General features: G+C 47.0%; 1 protein-coding gene across 1 annotated transcript in view; it reads left to right on the top strand.

Annotated features, from left to right (window-relative positions):
* The first annotated feature begins 19,371 nt into the window (after positions 1-19,371).
* Positions 19,372-22,276, top strand: part of LOC147725745 (vomeronasal type-2 receptor 26-like) — a 210,817-nt gene continuing 207,912 nt past the window's right edge. The window contains exon 1 of the mRNA XM_086964583.1: positions 19,372-19,461. The gene's annotated coding sequence lies outside the window, so the exon portion shown is untranslated. The remainder of the gene's footprint in view (positions 19,462-22,276) is intronic.

Below are 22,276 nucleotides of genomic sequence, written 5' to 3'. Positions count from 1 at the left end.
CTTTCTCGATTACTAAGAAAAGGGGTGGTGTACGGTTGGTCGCAAGAAGCAGAGCATGCTTTCACTCATCTCAAGAGGGCGTTTGTCACCGCGCCCATATTGGCACATCCACAACCTGAATTGCCGTATGTTGTAGAGGCTGATGCCTCGGATGAGGCAGTAGGGGCTATTTTGTCTCAGAGACATGTACAAACAGGTCAACTCCATCCGGTAGCGTACCTCTCCAAAAAACTGAGCCAAGCCGAGAAAAACTACACTATAGCAGAAAAAGAACTACTTGCTATTAAAAAGGCTTTCCAGGAATGGCGACAGTATCTATGGGGGGCCATACATCCAGTGACTGTGTTCTCGGACCACCGTAATCTGCAATTCATGCGAACGGCTAGACATCTGTCACAGAGACAGATGCGGTGGATGCTGTTTTTTGCGGAGTACAATTTTCTGATAACCTTCCGTCCAGGTGCCGAAAACAAGAAGGCGGATACTTTGTCACGCTTGGGTGATACTTTGGAGGTAAAGACCGATCCTCCAATGGATGCCATAATTGAACCTAGTAAAGTAATCTGTGTTCTCAATGCGGATGTCTTCCTAGAGACAATCAAGGGACAAAAGACCGGGGCTGCCTGGAGGTCATGGAGTAGCAAAGACACCAGACGATCCCTCGTCCGTGGTTTGCCCTTCGTAGAAAACAAATGATTCTTGCCTACCATGGAAAGCAGGAAAAAGGCTTTCGAGTGGTGTCACTCTTCGCCAATGTCAGGTCATCAAGGCATAAAGAAATCAGTGCTCTTGGTCCAAAGGCAGTTCTGGTGGGATACCTTGTCCAGAGATGTGACACTTTGGGTGGGTCAGTGTGAGGAGTGTGCACGGGCAAAGACATTGCAGAGTCAGAGCAAGGGGAAACTTATGCCATTACCCACTCCGAAGAAGCCATGGCAGAGTATCAGTATGGACTTTATCACAGGGTTGCCTTCTGATCATGGACATACAGCTGTGCTAGTGGTGGTAGACAGCCTTACGAAAATGGGACATTTTATACCATGCAGGAACCTCCCCACGGCGGGTCAAACAGCACAGCTGCTTTTGTCTAATGTCTTCCGTTTTCATGGGATTCCTGAAGTCATCATTTCAGACAGGGGACCTCAGTTCATCGCGAGCTTTTGGAAGTCATGGTGTTTGGCGTTGAAGATCAAAGCCTCTTTGTCAACCAGTTTCCATCCCCAGACGGATGGTCAGACTGAACGGCTCAATCAGACATTGAAAAAGTACCTACGATGCTATGCTACTGAGGCTCATGATTCTTGGGTGTCCCTGTTGTGGCTAGCTGAATTTGCATATAATAATGCGTGGCACAGTTCTTTGGGGGTGTCCCCTTTCTATGCCAACTACGGATTCGATGCCCGGGCATTGCCTATCACCATTCCTGGAGAAGTGGGTAATCAACCTTCGGTGTTGGGTTCGGTCCAACGTTTGCATGCGGTCCAAAAGAAAGTGTCCAGACATTTGGTTCAGGCCAAACAAGAGTACAAGAAATGGGCTGATAGGCATCGAGGTGTGGGTCCTGTTTACCAGGTGGGGGACAGGGTGTGGTTGTCCACCAAGAACATCAGGTTCAAACTCCGTTCGGTTTTCCATCCTAAATATATTGGTCCGTACGTTGTCTTGAAACAGGTGAACCCAGTGGCGTATAAACTGAAACTTCCAGCCTCGCTTCGAATCCACCTGGTATTTCACTGTAGTTTGTTGAAACCGGCTTTGTCTGCTCGACGGAGGGCTCCTCCTCCTGTGCTGTGCGACGATGGTCTGGAGTATGTTGTGCGCTGCATAAAAGACTCTAAACGTCGCAGAGGCACATTGTGGTACTTGGTGTCCTGGAAGGGATACTCGGCTGAGGACGACTCTTGGGAGCCATCTACGAATGTGCATGCTCCTGTTGCTGTCAGATCATTTCATCGAAGATATCCTGCCAAGCCTGGGCCTAGGAGGCGCTAGGAGAGAGGGCATACTGTCAGGTTCCTGCATCACCGCGCCTGCCCAATCGTTAGGAAACTACATCTCCCATGATCCTTGTAGGGGGGAAGTATAAGGGTGGTGTTCACAGGAAAAGAGTTGCTCGTAATTTTGTGTCCTTTCTTTGTGTTTTTCGTGTTGCTGGGAGAAGACGGCATCTATCGAGCTGCTGCCGCGTTGGGAAGCGAGAGCGCTGATCAAGCTTCGCTCGGCGTTAAGGTACTGTAACAAAGGATCCACTGGGAGCCCTGTTCACGGGCGCTTGCCGGCATTATAGGGATTGCAACTTTGTTTCCTTGTCGAAGTAACGCACCGCCTTGTGCGTGTCACTTTCAAACCCGGCTCCTCTGGGTTATCTGTTCCCGGAGCTTGGCGGCGGCTGCTGCAAGTTACCGCGGAAAGCTTAATTCGAATGGTATTTTCTTGTCCTGCATTCCGGAGTAGAGTGGAGTTACATTCTACCTACTGCCGGTTAGAAATATCTTCATTTCCTGCAATGTCCGGAGTAGAGTGGTAATCCACTACCTACTGCCGGCTAGTCGTTTTGTTTGTCTGATCAGATTCTAATAGCGGAGCGTGGTGGTGGTCGCAACCACATGTTGCCGTTATATGGTTTAAAGACTTTTGTTTATGCAGAAGTGTACACCAACGTATCACATCTTTTTGGCTTAAAGATATTCTATGCGAATTTAAGGGACATTACAGTGCTTGATGGAGTGACAACGTGGGGGATTATACCACAAACTCTTTTAGAATAAATCCGGATGATAGACTTTTGAATTATCTCAAAGACTAATTTAGAGGAACAAGTCATTTTACCCGGGGGGGTCTATTAATAAGGTTCACTGTTTCTAGATCTTAAACCTGTGTGTTATATGTTATGATAACCATTGTGTTTCCTTTCAGGAAGCTGAACCGATATATCATTTAAACTTGTTGGAGGAATGTGTACAGCCCCTCAAGGTATTCAGAAGTTTGAGAGAGTATTATTGAGAGTAGCCTTTACATTTGATTGGTGTTATAAAACGTATGCTCTGTCGTTTCAGATCACTTGTCCCTGCTGACCCCTTCCCGTCCCCGGCCTCTTTTCATTATTTATCCCTCGCCTGATGGTTCGAACCCCCTGTGTACTCATTCAGGGTGTTGGTAACATCAGGAGGTGGACCCCTTTGTTCATCGATCGGATCCCGTGGAGCAGGCCCTGACAAGACAATGACGATATGCAAATCAGCTCTGACCCTGTGCCCCATGGGAACAGTCCAGTCCGAACTACAAAAGCCATGTCCTTCCCAGAACGGAATCAAGCATCCGAGGACCGGACCGGTTTCGAGGTAACACCTCTCATCAGCCCGGCTAGCTTGACTCCAGTGGTGTGGAGTGCCTGGGACCCATGTCTGAGCATCCCCAGCGCACTCATGGCGGTATTGCAAACAAAACAGGTGATGGACCGAATGTGGATCAATGTCACACATTCATCCCAGTCAAAAGATCTGGGCCCAAATCCATAGTTTTTTTGCACTCCACACCACCATGGGTTAGACAATGGCGATATGCAAATCAGCTCTGACCCTGTGCCCCATGGGAACAGTCCAGTCCGAACTACAAAAGCCATGTCCTTCCCAGAACGGAATCAAGCATCCGAGGACCGGACCGGTTTCGAGGTAACACCTCTCATCAGCCCGGCTAGCTTGATTCCAGTGGTGTGGAGTGCCTGGGACCCACGTCTGAGCATCCCCAGCGCACTTATGGCGGTATTGCAAACAAAACAGGTGATGGACCGAATGTGGATCAATGTCACACATTCATCCCAGTCAAAAGATCTGGGCCCAAATCCATCGTTTTTTTGCACTCCACACCACCCTGGGTTAGACAATGGCGATATGCAAATCAGCTCTGACCCTGTGCCCCATGGGAACAGTCCAGTCCGAACTACAAAAGCCATGTCCTTCCCAGAACGGAATCAAGCATCCGAGGACCGGACCGGTTTCGAGGTTACACCTCTCATCAGCCCGGCTAGCTTGACTCCAGTGGTGTGGAGTGCCTGGGACCCACGTCTGAGCATCCCCAGCGCACTTATGGCGGTATTGCAAACAAAACAGGTGATGGACCGAATGTGGATCAATGTCACACATTCATCCCAGTCAAAAGATCTGGGCCCAAATCCATTGTTTTTTTGCACTCCACATCACCCTGGGTTAGACAATGGCGATATGCAAATCAGCTCTGACCCTGTGCCCCATGGGAACAGTCCAGTCCGAACTACAAAATCCATGTCCTTCCCAGAACGGAATCAAGCATCCGAGGACCGGACCGGCTTCAAGGTAACACCTCTCATCAGCCCGGCTAGCTTGACTCCAGTGGTGTGGAGTGCCTGGGACCCACGTCTGAGCATCCCCAGCACACTTATGGCGGTATTGCAAACAAAACAGGTGATGGACCGAATGTGGATCAATGTCACACATTCATCCCAGTCAAAAGATCTGGGCCCAAATCCATCGTTTTTTTGCACTCCACACCACCCTGGGTTAGACAATGGCGATATGCAAATCAGCTCTGACCCTGTGCCCCATGGGAACAGTCCAGTCCGAACTACAAAAGCCATGTCCTTCCCAGAACGGAATCAAGCATCCGAGGACCGGACCGGTTTCGAGGTAACACCTCTCATCAGCCCGGCTAGCTTGACTCCAGTGGTGTGGAGTGCCTGGGACCCACGTCTGAGCATCCCCAGCGCACTTATGGCGGTATTGCAAACAAAACATGTGATGGACCGAATGTGGATCAATGTCACACATTCATCCCAGTCAAAAGATCTGTGCCCAAATCCATCGTTTTTTTGCACTCCACACCACCCTGGGTTAGACAATGGCGATATGCAAATCAGCTCTGACCCTGTGCCCCATGGGAACAGTCCAGTCCGAACTACAAAAGCCATGTCCTTCCCAGAACGGAATCAAGCATCCGAGGACCGGACCGGTTTCGAGGTAACACCTCTCATCAGCCCGGCTAGCTTGACTCCAGTGGTGTGGAGTGCCTGGGACCCACGTCTGAGCATCCCCAGCGCACTTATGGCGGTATTGCAAACAAAACATGTGATGGACCGAATGTGGATCAATGTCACACATTCATCCCAGTCAAAAGATCTGGGCCCAAATCCATCGTTTTTTTGCACTCCACACCACCCTGGGTTAGACAATGGCGATATGCAAATCAGCTCTGACCCTGTGCCCCATGGGAACAGTCCAGTCCGAACTACAAAAGCCATGTCCTTCCCAGAACGGAATCAAGCATCCGAGGACCGGACCGGTTTCGAGGTAACACCTCTCATCAGCCCGGCTAGCTTGACTCCAGTGGTGTGGAGTGCCTGGGACCCACGTCTGAGCATCCCCAGCGCACTTATGGCGGTATTGCAAACAAAACATGTGATGGACCGAATGTGGATCAATGTCACACATTCATCCCAGTCAAAAGATCTGGGCCCAAATCCATCGTTTTTTTGCACTCCACCCCACCCTGGGTTAGACAATGGCGATATGCAAATCAGCTCTGACCCTGTGCCCCATGAGAACAGTCCAGTCCGAACTACAAAAGCCATGTCCTTCCCAGAACGGAATCAAGCATCCGAGGACCGGACCGGTTTCGAGGTAACACCTCTCATCAGCCCGGCTAGCTTGACTCCAGTGGTGTGGAGTGCCTGGGACCCACGTCTGAGCATCCCCAGCGCACTTATGGCGGTATTGCAAACAAAACAGGTGATGGACCGAATGTGGATCAATGTCACACATTCATCCCAGTCAAAAGATCCGGGCCGAAATCCATCGTTTTTTTGCACTCCTGCGCAATGTGATCAAGTCCAGAGTGCACTGAGATCTGGGGTGCGTTCCTGACCTGCTACCCTTCTGGTTGCTGCCTGCATAACGCTAAACTGCACAGAAATGCTCTACTCAGTACTTGATGTCAAACACTGCATGCAATCTATGTAAGTCACCCCTAGACCAGGCCTTATAGCCCAAAGGCAGAGTGCATTGTATTACCTGTGTGGGCATATCTCCATGATCAGATATTCCCTGTGATGTCTATGCCAATTCTTAGACATTGCAAGTGAACAGGGAAGCCATCCTAAGTATATGTATAGCACTGGCGATTACGATATCCCCAGCTACATGATGGCTTCACTGGAACCAACGGTGTTTGGAATCAAACATCTCATATTAATAACCCCACACTGAACCCAGTGATGGATTTATTAATACATGCACCAAAAGGATACTTTAGAGGTGCCCCCCTAAACCCTACTGGTCTTCTAGTGTGCTGGCTGACTAGTACAGCCTAGCCGGCCACCACAGATGTGCTTCTGACCCCCTCAGAGGTGACAATCTTGCTCTCAGAGGTCAGGAACAATGCCTGCTCTGGCAGAAGGTGTTTACACCTCTTCCAGCAGGATGGCTAGTAACTCCGCACACCACGGTCAGAGGCTTCAAAGCCTCTGCTGTCTTTGATATGGGACCCTGGCATCTCCCAGATCTGGGAGATGCCACACCCTCCCATGAGGCCCATTTGGAATCCAGACAGATGGGAAATTCGTTATGTGAGGAGGCGTGGAGCACACCCATGTCAGACACACTCCTAACCTAATGTGAGCTGCCTGATGTGCCCCATTGTCAGAAAATTCTCCCATATTAGTGATGGCAGAATTAGGAACATTGGGTAAGGGTTAAGCCCACATCCAACAGGAAGTGGTCATATAGGAGGTGTAGTGACCCCTAGGGTAAGTATCCCCTTCTCTACTACTCTACACTCCCCTAAAACCCCAAAATTTAGTATTTAGTAGGCCCTCTGACACCAGGACTTTAAATTCACCAGACTAAAGAAGGAGAGGACAACGAAGATCCGATCAACGCGGTAACTAAAGATTGCTGTGGACGTTTGGCACCAAACCATGCCTGCCCTTTCCAGACCAGTCGATTGCAAAGACACGACTCGTCCTGTAGCTGTGCATTCTCCAAAAGCCTCAGAGGGTTGCCAGTACTTCAAATAGTAGCCAGCATCTCCCTTGAAGTGTAGGAGCCACTCCCCTACACCCTGCAGGCGCAGACTGCAACATCTATTTCACAGAAGCTGCTGACCACCAGGTCCACTGATGCAGTCACTGCTGAGGAGAAGGTCAGCATACTCAAAGAGGTCAGATCCAACTCCCCACCAAGTTTGGAGATGCCAGTACCCCTAGGAGCCTCACTGCACCAATACCAGAGGTACAGGACCCTTGCCCTGACCAAAGCTTGTTTAGAGTCTAATCCGGATTTTAACAGCCAAAGACAGACCAGTCAATGAGGGACATGAGCACCGCAGAGGCCAGCACCAAGAGTGTACCAGCTGTCCTGTTTTATCCACCTTAGCAGGTCCAGACTAAGAACTGTGACCGCCTATGATGCAAAAAGGGCAAGCCGACGGAAACCTTCTGCATCTGAACTTCCAGGCCCAGGTTCACAAGCACCGACTGCTCCCCCTTGCTCCCAATTCCCTCACAAACCAAGCCCTCCATTGGGGGTTCTTGGGCTTGTCCCCAAGTCCCTCTTTGCAACCTATTTCTAGTGGGGCCCCCTCTTTGCCTTCAGTGTTTTGCTCGAGGCTACTGTTAGAACTGGGGATCTCTAGTTGGCAGAGGTAAGTACCTTTGTCCAAATAGGGACCCTTGCTTCTAGTCAGGGGTAGGGGGATACACTACTAAAATAACCCCTGCTCACCCTCTTGGTATCTTGGCATGAGCAGACAGGCTTATTTCAGAGGCAGTGTGTAAAGCATTAGTGAAAACATACAGTAATACAGTGACAACACTACAGATGGAAACCATACAGGTTGTATTATAAACATAAGTATTTTTATATAGACTACACCCAAGACCAAAACAACAAAAATCCACAATACCGAACTTAAACTATGCTGAAAAATAGGTTATTCACTTAAATGCAGTCTCTAGCAACAAATAACTCAACCTGGAGTTTTTACAACGTTGTGACAGAAGATATCCAAAAGTACGGCGCCGAACGCGAGAGGCGCGGCTTCAGGTCCAGAGTCAAACAGACCCCCAAAGAACAGTACTTTGGAAAAGTGATGAAAACAAAGACAGCTCACGGCAACGGGGAGGTGCAGCTTTGTTGCCGCAGCGTGGCCTCGGTTCCTTACGACCACAAGGGAGGTGTAGACTTGGTTCCTTACTGCAGCGCAGGGAAGGTGAGGCGACGGTTCCGTACTGCGTCCGGGAGCTGACGTCACGATGGCGCCCAGACCACGGTTCCTTACGATGTTGTGATGTTGATGGATTCTTGGTCACCAACGTCGAGGATTGGCTCGGCGATGTCGATGTCGGCTTCACAGGAGCAGGCGAAGGGCCAATGGCACAAGTCGGAACAGCGCTCACAGCTTCGGGCAGGTTACGGCTTCATTCGCTGGCATCGATGTGGCATGGCGGTCGACGTCAGGTCTACTTTGCAAGCCTGAAGCAGTGCTCATGGCTTTGGTACAGAATACGGCATCGCTCACCAGCTAAAACCGCAGTTCTAGATGTAGGCAAACAGAACGGGTGAAGTGTTATATCCCTGAGACTTCAGGCAGGAAGCAAGCTCAATTTCAAGCCCTTAAAGATCTTCCTAAAGATGATGAAAGCACACTCAGTCCATTTTTCCTTTCTTTGGTAATAAAGTAACCCCTGCAGGCCAACCCCAACAACACACAACCTAGGGGTAGTCTCCTCCTTCAGTTTCCTGGTTCTACTCCTCAGCAAAGGTTTGTATTAATTCCCTGAAGTGATCTAAGGTTATGGGGTCTGGGTCCCCCAATCACAGGCGGCGGAGTGGGCGGAACAGGCGGAGCGGGCGGAGGCTGTGCTGTAGGGAGCCGTAGCAGATTCGGAAGCGACGGAGCAGCCAGAGCGAAGCTCGTGGTCAGTATTAAGACGGTGATCACGGGCTGGGTAACCACAAGGCGGCGGCGGCGTGTAGCGGTGGAGAAGAGGCGGCAGTACAAGATGCCTCCAAAGCAGACCAACGTCGGGAAAACTACTAAGAAAAAGTAAAAGGCAATTGAGAATATCAGTCCCGGCCCCGGCCTCGATGAACAAAAAAGCCTTGGTAATGCTCAACCCGAAGTGTGTGTTAAAGGAAAGCAGAGAATGCAGGAATTAACAAGGGAAGTTCCGAAGGAAATCAGACTGCCGGCAGCAAGGACCTGGTTGGCTGCAGCTAATTTGAGCATTGTGGATATGTTCAGTCGTGTTGGTAAAGAGAAGGAGACTAAAACCCAAGGAGGGGAGCTGGATATCGATCTGGCTACTGAGTCTGAGCCGGAGAAGCGTGGTGAGGCTGAACGCCAGGAAACTGGGGTAAGATCTAATATGACTGATGACTCTGACTGTATGGCCGAAAGAATAACTCAGGACCAAAATTCCTCTCTAGTCTCGGGCACCCACTACATGATAGGGAGTAGTGAGCCAGTTCAGGGGCCGTGAAGACAGGAGGTGATGATGATGGTCTTCTAGCTAAAAAAGGTATGAGCGGCATGGGGTTTAATCATGAAAGAGTACAGCCAGGAACTGCGCAACCAAGCATTATCCCCCAGACCAATATTAATATGAGTCAGGGGCAAGAAAGGGAGGAGGAGAAGACACCAAGTGAGGTTTTCGTCTCAGTACCAGAAGAAGCAGACTGGTCGGAGGATGAAGAGGAACAAAGCTCTGATATCGATGGAAGTAACCCAGAGACAGAGAGTGACCCAGAGGGCAGTCAGGCTACTACTGCGGTTAAGACGTTGGTACCTTCAAAGAAACATTTGGAAATGGCCTGGGACCATTCGCCATCCACCCTGTTACAAGGTAACTCAATTCGAGAAAATAACTTTGAGGATTCTCAAGAAGGTACTCAGCGATCAATGCTGGAGGCAATCCATCAGGAGATTATCGCGCATCGGGAAGAGACCAGGCAGGATAGTCTGAAAGCACAAGCAGCCATGAGGAAAATGAAGAGTGTGGTTAGGAAGTTGTCCAAGGCCACCGTGAATGTCGGGATAAAGTCTCAAACTTAGAGGAAAGAGTGGTTGCCACCGAGAATGAGGTCACACAAGCCGTTGCCAAGGTGGAATCATTTGGAGCCCAAGCACAAGATGTCCAGTGGAAGCTGGAAGACCTGGAGAATAGGCTGAGGAGAAATATTCTTAGAGTCCTTGGCATCCCGGAAGGTAGGGAAGGTAACGGCGTCTAAGCCTATATAATAAACCTATTTGAGAAAGCTTTCCCGGAACTGGATAGTTGGAACTGGGCCCTAGAAATTCAGAGGGTACATCGGACACCATTTAAGGTACGCCAGAACAGGAAAGAAGGCGATAAGCCTAGAGCAATTTTGCGTTTTTTCGGGAACTTTATGCTGAGACAAGCGTTGGCTGAGAAAGCAAGACCAGATGCCAGGAGAACAGGAGAGGGGGTTACCTTTTTTGTTAGACCTGACTTCTGTCATTCCACGGTGGAGCGACGATGGAGGCTACAACAGTTAATTAGACCCTTCCAAGACAAAAAAATTCAGGTTTACCTCATAAATCCGGCTCAGCTGAAAGTAATCTATTTGGGCAAAACAATGTACTTTTCCTCAGAGGTTAAAGCCCAAGAGTTCCTTGATTCTGTATAACTGTATTACTAAGGGACTATAAGTGAAAGAGAGGCATTTCAATTATATGTTTCTGTAATTGGGGCGTTAGTGCGGTGGAGGAAGTGTTTGCAAGGAAGAAATCTCAGGTTAAGCATGGGTCTGAGAGGAGTGTTGAGCTTAGTTATGGTGAAATAAGTAGAAAATGGATATAAATCACGTAATTATTAGGGTTTTTTCTTCTATGGGCTTCTGTGGGTTTCTGAGTTATACACAAGTAAGCTGGTTTATTGAGTCTATTTGCTGTGTTGCACCCATCAAATGCACAGACTTTGTCTAGGCGCCTTGCCGGGGAGAGTGCGGGGGGGGGGGGCCAAGAAGGTGGGCGGGGAAGTGAAGGGGGGGAGGATGGGATGGAGGGTGGTGGGTGAGGGGGGAGAAAACAAAAAATTGAAGAGAGTTCGTACTGGTAACGCTATCATAAATGTAAGAGTACATTTGAAACAATGGTTATGTTTTCATCATGGATGTACTAGCTACATGGATAGGTTGATGAGCTGGCAATATTTAAAATTCAGGTATGCCTAAGTTAAGGATTGGATCTCTTAACATAGGAGGATTAAATGATTGGAAAAAGAGGGGGAAGTTTGAACCATATCTTAATGTGGTGAGCTCAGATATAATATGTCTACAAGAGACCCACCTACCCTGGAAGAAAAAACATTGGTTAAACTTTAAAGGTTATGAACTGTTGTCATGCTCATCCCAGACCTCCATGATAAGAGGGGTGGCCATTATTGGCAAAGTTGGGCTAGAGGGGGTCAAAAAGTGTGAGGCAGATCCATTAGGCAGATGGGCCATATGTGAAATGAATTCGGGTATAACTATCTGCTCGGTATATGGGTCTAACACAGATGAGCCTGAGGTATTTAGTTGCATTGAAAAAGAATTAATTGACTGTCCAACCCCCATAGTATTATGTGAGGATTTTAACATCTCAGCTAATTTCTCGGAGATAGCACCTACATAGGTAGGAAGCCGAGGGTGTTTAGAGCGATAACATCAATGATGCAATCACACGGTTTAGTGGATGTGTGGGGAAATTTAGTGATAGGTGACCCAGGGTTTACCTATTTTTCATATCCCTTCAATAAATACTCGAAATTGGATTATTTCATGATCTCGACCACTCAGTTGAACAGTGTTCAAATAAACAAGCTTCCTAAAATTCTGTCAGATCACAATCCTCTAGTCTTAACCATGGATATTAATAAAACATATAAGGCCCCTAGACCGTGGATATTTGATAAAAAACTATTGGCAGATATGGATTATATTAAACATATGAAAATATGGTCCCAGGCCTTTTTTGATGCCAATAGGTACAGTGCATCTAGGGGACTGGTTTGGGACAGCTTTAAGGCAGGACTAAGAGGAGAGACCACAAGTTATACTACTCGGGTTTGGAAAAAGATCAACATGGAAAAGGAAGTATTGATGGGAAAGTTGAGTGAGCAGAGACACAACACAGACAAGATATAATTCTAGGGGCTCAATCTACCGAGAGTCTAAAAAAGTAAATTCCGTAAAAGCAGAGATCCAGAAGCAGTTAGCTACAAAGGCGGTAGCAAATTACCAATCGCATAGATCAAGGCTCTATGGAACAGGGGAGCAAGCAGGAAGAGCACTGGCATTACGAATCAGGCAGGTGGCCTCTAAGAACACAGTGACACAAATTGAATATGAGGGCCAAACATTTGACAAATCAGGTGAAATTTTAGAGGCCTTCAGGAAATTTTATCAAGAACTGTATCAGGAGGAGGCGGGTGCAGAGGTTCCTAATACAAGTTGGCTAGACATGGGTAGCAAGCTAAAACAGGCTCACATTGATTTTTTGGAACAAGACATCACTATGTCGGAGTTATTGGAAGCCCTGCAGGATCTGGCAAGTGGAAAGGCTGCGGGCCCGGACGCTATACCGCTTGAGCTGTATAAAAGTTTAAGAGATGAAACAACACTGATGCTGTTAGATTTGTTCAAGGGGGTCATGAATACAGGCATAATACCCGAGTCCTGGCAAGAAACGAACAAAGTGATCTTTCACAGAAAAGGTAAACCAAAGACTAACCCTGGTTCCTACAGACCAATATCTTTGATTAATAGTGATAACAAGTTGTATGCAAAAATCATGGCCGTACGCATGGGGAGGATCATTGCGTCCTTGGTTTCCCCCTGGCAGCATGGGTTTATCCCAGGTAGGGGTACCACCGATCACATTAGGAGAGCTATTACCCTATTTGACATCGGCACTGCTAGGGGGGAGGGGGTCGCAATGATCCTCCTCGATGCTGAGAAGGCATTTGCCCGTGTCAGATGGGGCTTTCTCTGGAAGGTCCTGGAGGCAAGGGGGTTCGGTCCAAGATTTTGCCAAGCTATCAAGGCCTTGTATTCATCACCTATGGCAAGAATCCAATTAATGGGAGAAAGATCGGGTAAGATCAACATAACAAGGGGTACGAGACAGGGCTGTCCATGCTCACCAATCCTGTTTGCGCTTTATATAGACCCTTTAATTATACAAATAATGAATAGTGTGGCCATTAAACCAGTAGTTACTAATGGGTATCAGACCAAACTTCTCGCATACGCGGATGACTTAGCAGTTATCACCAAAGACCCAGAGTCAGCTTTGAGGGAAGTAGTTAATATAACCGGTCGGTTTGGAGATGTGTCGGGCTACCGATTAAATGTGGACAAAACACAAGTACTATGTTCCAAAAAAATAGCCAAGTTGGATGTCAGATATGTGGACTCTGTAGTTTATTTGGGAATAGTAATAAATGCAGAACCTGGTAAAATAATTAATGATAACTACACACCACTCATGCATTCAATGGAAACAAATTTAAAAAGAATGGACTCTCTCCAGCTGTCGTTAATTGGAAGGGCTAACGTCATAAAAATGACAATGTTTCCCAAGGTTCTTTATAAACTTAGGTCAATCCCATTCAAAATAGATGAGAAGATTATTAAGCAGATTGAGGCCATATTTATGAAATTCCTGTGGCAGTATGGCAAAACAAGGCAATCAAATAGATATATGTCATTACCACAAGGAAGAGGAGGGTTGGGACTCCCAGATTTAAAGAGCTATCATTTTGCATGTCTCCTTACAGATATGGCAATCCTATTCCATCCAGTGGGTCCAGGGGGCCCAACCCTCAGGCAGGCGGGGATACCATCAATTTTTCAGCTACTATTGGGTAGTGAAGCAGTAGGGGTCTTATTGAGGAGAACCCAGAGGAGCTATTATAAGAAATTTGGGTATAGGACGCTTGAAGATGTGTGGTTTACGTGGGTAGCTGTTAAAAAAAACCCTAGATATACCCAGTTTTCATCATAGCACACCACTCTGGAATTCAACACTTTTTCCAAACCTTAGTAGGGAAGGATCATGGCGTCACTGGGAGAGTCAGGGCATTGTCACTTTGGGGCAAATAATGATTAGGGATGAGTGTAGAACACTGGAAGAACTTACGCAGCAGTATTCACTACAAGGTTTTCAAGAGTTTAAATACCTGCAGCTTGTCAATAGAATTAAATCGATAAGGCCACGTATCATTTTGACAAGGAGATGTTATTGGAGTATTTGAAGCTGGGAGGTCACAGAATTAAGGATATATATAAAATATTTAGTGAAGCATCAATATGTGATATGGGTAAAATGGAATCTGTCTGGTCCGTAAAATTGGGGGATCCGGAAGTTGATCTTGATAAGGCTCTAGCTATGGATAAAAGATTTCTGCGTTCCTCGAATCTCAGGGCCCAACACTACAAAACTTTATTCAATCTATACTACACGCCGGCAAAACTATTCTCTTGGGGGAAAGCGGCAGATAGCAATTGTCCCAGATGTGAAAAAGGTCCAGCTGATATTATACACATGTTCTATGGCTGTGAAAAATTAAAAAGTATTAAAACTGAAATAGAGCGGTTTTTAGAGGGGCTGCTAGATGTCAAAATTAATCTATCCCCAACCTTGATAATAACTGGATGCGATGTTAAACTAAATATGCGCACGGAGGCCGAAGCTTTAGTTTTTATCTTTGTAGCAATTTTTAGGATTTTAATTAGTGCAGCCTGGAAGGATACAGAAGTAGCTACGTTTCAAATGTGGATGTGTAGAATGTTGGGTATTCATAATATCGAGGAAGCACTATATGAATTAAAGGGAGCCAAGACAAGGGAAATGGGTATGCGACTTTGGGCCCCAGTAGCTGCATGGAGAGCAGCAAGAGTTTAAAATGGTATTGTAGCTAATCAATCTGCCTATTAATTATTTTATGGATGGTATATTTGTATTTATGTATTTATGATGGGAAAGAATTGTTTTTTTTACTATGTATTTGTAATTTACTTGTATGAACTCTCAATAAAATATTTATGAAAAAAAAAAAGGGAAGGTGAGGCGACGGTTCCATACTGCAACGGGGAGCTGACATCACGATGGCGCCCAGACCACGGTTCCTTACGATGTTGTGATGTCGATGGATTCTTGGTCACCAACGTCGAGGATTGGCTCGGCGATGACGATGTCGGCTTCACAGGAGCAGGCGTAGGGCCAATGGCACAAGTCGGAACAGCGCTCACAGCTTCGGGCAGGTTACGGCTTCATTCGCTGGCATCGATGTGGCATGGCGGTCGACGTCAGGTCTATTTTGCAAGCCTGAAGCAGTGCTCATGGCTTTGGTACAGAATACGGCATCGCTCACCAGCTAAAACCGCAGTTCTAGATGTAGGCAAACAGAACGGGTGAAGTGTTATATCCCTGAGACTTCAGGCAGGAAGCAAGCTCGATTTCAAGCCCTTAAAGATCTTCCTAAAGATGATGAAAGCACACTCAGTCCATTTTTCCTTTCTTTGGCAATAAAGTAACCCCTGCAGGCCAACCCCAACAACACACAACCTAGGGGTAGTCTCCTCCTTCAGTTTCCTGGTTCTTCTCCTCAGCAAAGGTTTGTATTAATTCCCTGAAGTGATCTCAGGTTATGGGGTCTGGGTCCCCCTTTTTAGAGACACAAATCATTTGTCTCTGAAGGCAGAGAGTATCTGTACCTAGTCCAAACCAGTTCTGGGTGCGTTCTGCCAGTGCATAACTTCTTCCTTTCTCAGTGAGGGCCAGGGTCCACAGGAGGTGGAGCCAGCATTGTGGAAGGCAGGCACAGCCCTATTAAGGCCCAGGTGCTACTCCTTCCACCACTCCCAATGCAGATAGGTCTATTCAGCCTAGTGCTGACTCACCCTGTATCCTGGAGCCACCCCATCCCCTGTCACTCAAAAGCCAGACATGCAATCCACAACCTAGCAGAGGCAGGCTGGATGGTTAGGCAAGAAAATACCTACTTTCTAAAAGTGGTATTTTCAAACACAGAATGTCAAAACCAACTTAACTAATAGACGTATTTTAGCATTCTGAGTTCAGGTATCCTAAATTCGTTTTCTACCATGTTCCCTGGGTCAGTTAGGATTATAAGAAGTTATAATCAACCTGCCCATTCAGGCCTATGGGAGCAGGTAGCCTTGCAAAAGTGAAAAACGAAAATGGCTGTAATTCACTATCAGGACATGCCACACACATCTGGGCATATCCTACCTCTTAATAACAATGAATGAACCCTGCCCGCAGGCCTACTTTAGGGGTGACTAACATGCAGAAAAGGGAAGGTTTGGGGACTGGTAAATGGGTGCACTTACCAAGTCGACATGGCAGTACCAGACTGCACACAGGTTCTGCAATGGCAGGCCAGAGCCATAGTTTACAAACTGCTCTGGTGGGTGGCACAATCAGTGCTGCAAGCCCACCAGCAGCATTTGATTTACGGCCCCTATGAGCCAGTCGTGCAGTCACTAATCCATTACATCATTTTACAATGGAGAGCACTTGCACTTTGGCACTGATTAGCAGTGGCAACGTGCCCAAAGCATCTAGACCACCAAAACACATCAAAAACACAGGAGGCAACAGCAAAAAATGGGAAGGAGACCCACGCTAATGGTGCCAGGTCTAACAGCTACCAACCCATCCAGCACCTCTGCACTCTGCTGGTGGAATTTAGGACCTTGCCCCTCAGCACCTCATGACCCAAAGCAGATCCTTGTTATCCTATTGCGAATCCTGTATGCAGTAAATCTTTCTTTTCCCATAGGAAAGCATAACACACTATTTACTCACTTTGCTAAAATCATGTCTGTAGGAAATGTCACATAAGAGAGTGAGGATGACAAGTTGTAGGAATCGCAGGGTCTGAAGGAACACAGACTCAGGATTTAAAACATACCACAGGGGTTTGCTTTACTAAAAAGAAAGTATTTCTACCAAAACTAACCCTTTTACCAACATTAGGAACATGAAAGGCTGGGGGGGAAATAACGTTCTAATGTATACCGTGTACTTTCAATTCAGCTCCTCGTGGCAGTTCATATGTATATTATGATTGTAACTTATCAAATGCAAGCAACAAAAGGATCTCTGTGACAAAAGCAGAAACCCACTGAGCTAGCCACATAAAATGCAGTTTGGTGATCTATCTGGTACAAGTGCTTTGCAGCACACGCAATAACCCTCTGCGCTACCTCATGATGAGTGAAAGCTGCCACTGACGAGACAAAAGGCTGCTCTTGCTCCAGGATTGCTGTGCAGATGAATACATCTATCACACCAGAACCAAACTGATCAGAAAGAATTGTGTCTAGTTTTCCAGATCCATCCTGTGCTTATCCTGGTTTGCTCTCCCAATCGCTAGCAGCCACTGCTTGCTGTGTTACTGAAGGGCTGAGCTCCTATATAAGGCGTAGAAGAATGAATGAATAAATGATGAGCTTAGAATAGACGCTCTCATAGCAAAGTATTAAGACACCCTTGCGGCTTTACTTATGTGAACTGAATAATCCTGATCCCGTTCTTAGAGATATGGATGCGGTCGGAGCTTTGGAATGCCGCGTGGGTTTCTGAAATCTTCAAAGTGTTGAGTTTATAGGAACGTGGGGCTTCATTTACAAGCCCCGTGCACCACATGTCACTTTTAATGACGCTCCGGCGGTGCACATTGCAGAGCCATATCTACAAGGCCACGTAAAGTCACCCTGCATGGCTTTTCATGGCTGTGTAGATATGGAGTGAGGCAACGCAGCGCATGTTGTTATGTTGCCTCACTCTGTAATGGAGAGGCGTGCCATGGGCATTGGGGGGGTGTTCTCATTTAACACCCATGGCGTATGACACATTCACAGGTTTACAACATTCTGTAAACTGGGACTGCGTCAAATCCCTGCGTAAGGGTTGTTTTTGTGAAGGAAGTTGTCCCTTCCCCTAGAAAACAACTTGATTTCAATGCAGGCACCCGTGCGCCGTGGTGCAAGGGTGCTTATGTTGGCGCTGGCCACCATTTTGTGCACCAGCGCAGTGGAAGAGGTCAAGAATGCACCGTATGCCATAGGGATGACTCATTCCTGTCCTTTTATTCCGACGTAGGGTAGCACAGCAAGAAGGCTTGCAGCACTGTCCTACGCCAAACATTAGTAACTGAGCCGATTAGAGCTATATTTAGAGTTTTACGGACAAGTTATTCCATCAGAATTAGTTTGCCCTCTTTTTAGAGTCAGGTGGGCCAAGATGGCTCCGCCACAGCAAAGCTTACACCAACAGCCCAATGACGCAGGAGTAGTCGGATAGGGACATTGGGTCACCTGCCCTATTTAGTATAAACAACCTGATGTCTTTGGTGTCTGGTGTTTACAGCCAGAAAAGATATAATGGTGCCCAGATCCTGGAGTTAGTTTTTTGTTTTTCAGAAACAAACTCCCATCTGGGATGGCAGCTGGACACATATTTGTTGCACCTTCAGAGTTACAGATGTTCTTCTGGAGAGATAGAGTTGACTGTAGTCCATAAGGATGGCAGATGTAAGGCCCTCTGCCACCCTCACATACAGCGGCCGGCCTGTCATAATGTAAATCAGACAATCAGACTGTGCCAAGGTCCATGGATTGATTCTTCCAGGGTTTAACTTCCTACTGTTTGCATCTGATCTTTGCTGCTGATTTTAAGTTGTGCTTCATCTCAATTGGCTGAAAGGCCAACTGGACCCTAACTGTAAGAGTAGATCTGCACTTTGTGCACAAAGGTTAAGCCTGTCAATAAGGGTTTGACTAAATATATCTCTGTTTGGGATGAGAATCATGCTTTCCTCTGCCAGGCTTTTGATGCCCAGGCATGAGGTTGCACCTACTCTGAGAGAGGATCCGAAGGAGCCAAAGCCCAGGGGGTGATTTGTTTTTAATGCTCAGAGTTGTCCACAGACCTGCCCACAAGTCTGCCACAGATCCTCAAGAGGGCCTTTCCCTACCATCTCTGGTAATACCTAGGTAGTCATTTACTCCTGAATACTGGCCTTACCCTTCATTCTGGTCACAGTTATAAACACACTGGATGCCGCATGCCTGGTCCTCCATGTGCCACAGCTGAGTATTCGCCCAGACTGTGCTTACATTTGATCTACTGATTTTGTCCTTTTTTTTGTTTTAGCTGAACAGTTTCCTCCAGAAGGTGCATTTTTGGACTGCTGCTGGAGATGAAATCTATTTTGATGACAAAGGAGAAATACCAGCAAAGTATGACATTATGAACTGGATTTATAATAGCAGAGCACTTTATATGGAGCCCTATTTAATTGGACATTTGGATCTCTCTGCTCCATCAGGGCAACAACTTCTCCTCAACCAGAGCGCCATCCGGTGGCATTTCGACGGTCACCATGAGAACCAGGTCAGTGGAATATGATTGCGATCTTCATTTTGTGGCTTTCAGTGGCATCTTTATATGACCTGCTTTGGTGCCATATTAGCCAGAGCACCATGAGTAACACTATCACACTTTTAAACTTGCAAAGTGCGCAATAAGCGGAGGAGCACCTAAGCGTATTCCGCACCGGTGCAAAGTGTTTTGTAAGTGAGGGAGTCAACATCTGTGCACTTCTAGACACATTTCTGCAGGTGCTAAGTGAGACGCTGGTTAGCACACAATCCAAGTTAACTCTTGGTAGGCACCGAGGATGCTGGTTAATAAAGCTGAACATGAGGAGCACACACAGGTGGTTAAAGTGACGTTGAAACAAGGGAGCAGTCACAGTCACACACATCTAAGTGTATTCTGCACAGGTCTTAAGGATGTTGTTTAATTCAATGAAGCTGTAGAGATATTTTATCGCATTAGAGATAAACATTGCTAATAGCATGTTATCTCTGCAATAATATCCGGCGATAGGCAGCGATAAAAAAAAAATGCGCTAAGCATATTTAGCGATAAATATCGCTATTTGTTGCTAATATGCCCCATTGTCATTTACAATGCCAATGGCTCAAACTCGTGTAAATGTGAGACCTATTGCATTACAACTGCTTGTCCTTGTTGAAACCAGCTGACTGCATTACCAGCCCCAGACATATTTAAGGCCTTTCCACAGGATTTTGCAAATCTGAGGCGGGACAGACCTACTCAAAGGGCAGGGAGGATAGCGGTAATCTTTAAACGGCACATCCTGTGAATGTTTTCAGAAGTAGAGATTGTGGACTGTGAGGAGGCTTTCTTCTCATTTTCTTTATCTAGCAAGTGTACTTTAGCAGGATTTTTGAATTACCTCCTGTCCGGCTCAGCCTCACATTTCTCAACTGCATTAGCGGATATTTTACCGGCCTATGCACTACGCTATTCTAATTTTTTCAATTTTGGTGACATCCCGAGGATGCTGCATGGCAATTAGTTGTGTCTCTTATTGAAGACCTTGAAATATAGCAATTTACTCAGTTAGTCCAAGCCCCCACTCATAAACTCATCCATATTTTAGATCCCATTTTTGCTAATTCCACTAGTGAAAGTTTGGCCCCTCTTAAGCCGGTGGACTGGTCAGACCATTTCCCCTTCCTTTCCAGATTTCCATGTTTGTTTTGGCTCTCACTCCATCTGGAGACCGGTGCCATAAAACCCTGAAATAGTCTATGGTCTCTCATGCCGCATTTACGGCGGCTCTGAGCGCTAGTCGCCCTGCACCCAGAGATTGTGCTAACTTGAATGAATGAAAATGTACTTGGTATAGCGCATGGCTACCCTAAGGCATCCCAGCGCTTGACCCAGGTAACATCACCATCACTCATCGGAAAAGAAAGGTTTTTAGTTGTTTCCGGAACATGAGATGGTTCGGTAGGAGTCAGATGCTCTCAGGAAGATTATTCCAGAAATTGGCCGCTTGCAAAGAAAACCGCCGACCCCCCCATACGGGATCTTTTGATCCTAGAGACTGTCTGAAGATTGTGTTCACTAGACCTGAGAGTTCTGTAGGGTCGGTATGGACAGAAGAGAGGGTAAAGAATATCTGGACCGTTGTTTGTGATGGATTTGTGAATCATACACATGGCCTTGAAACCTATCCTCTCCTGAATCGGTAGCCAGTGAAGAGCACGCAGAGCAGGCTTAACCGAGCTGTGCCTAGGGACTTTGACCAGCAGTCGAGCAGCACAGTTCTGGACTGACTGCAGAATTTTGATAGTGCCTATCGGGGCGCCGAGATAGAGTGCATTGGAGTAATCCAATCGGGAGATGATCAAAGACTGGACCAGGAGCCGTCTGGAATCGGGAGGAAGGAGGTTAATAACCTTCCTTAATGTCCTAATCAGGCCAAAGCATGTTGCGGCTACCTTCTTTGCCTGCACTTGAAAGCCGAGGGAGGGGTCAAGCCAGACTCCCAAACTCTTGATTTGTTTCTTTGGGGTCAGAGGGGGACCCAGGCAACTCGGCCACCATGGATTAAGGTTCAGAGGAACCTTGTAACCCATGATCATGATCTCGGTTTTAGTCCCATTTAGTTTAAAAAATGAGGCTTCCATCCATTCACAGACCTTAGTGAGACAGGGGGACAGATTGTTTGGTCCAGAGGTACCGTCTTCAGACCTCGTAAGTGAGACCACCAGCTGGGTGTCATCGGCGTAGGTGACCAGTTTTATTCCCCAGGGAAGAACCACCTCGGCCAAGGGCCTCATATAGATATTAAATAAGGTGGGGCTTAATGAGGATCCCTGGGGAACACTGTAGTGAAGGGGGAACTGTCTTGAAGTGTGCTCCCCTTCAAAGACAGAGAATATTCTTTCTGCTAGGAAAGATTGAAGCCATTTAAGAGCAACACCGGAGATGCCAGCATCGCCGAGGCGGCTGATCAACAGGGAGTGGTTGACCGTATCGAAGGCTGCGCTGAGGTCCAAAAGGACCACGGCAGCGCAGCCTCCGGCATCTACAATCTTCCTCGCTTCCTCCACTACCACCAACAGGGCGGTCTCAGTGCCCTGTTTTGTTCTGAATCCAGTTTGAGTTGGGTGAAGTACTGCCTCGTTCTCAATAAAGGCGGATAAAGCAAGATTAACATTTTTTTCTGTGATTTTACTCATCCCTGGCAACAGGGAGATAGGGCGGTAATTTGACCAGTCCTCAGGATCAAGATTGGAATTTTTTAATAGAGCTTTGACTCTGGCCTGTTTCCACAGTGGGGGAACCACTCCAGTGGAAAGGGAGGAGTTGATTACGTCCCTCATAA

Source organism: Lissotriton vulgaris, chromosome 3_2 (assembly GCF_964263255.1).
Source record: "Lissotriton vulgaris chromosome 3_2, aLisVul1.2, whole genome shotgun sequence".
Lineage (NCBI taxonomy): Eukaryota > Metazoa > Chordata > Amphibia > Caudata > Salamandridae > Lissotriton > Lissotriton vulgaris.
This window is presented reverse-complemented; position numbering and strand designations above follow the sequence as displayed.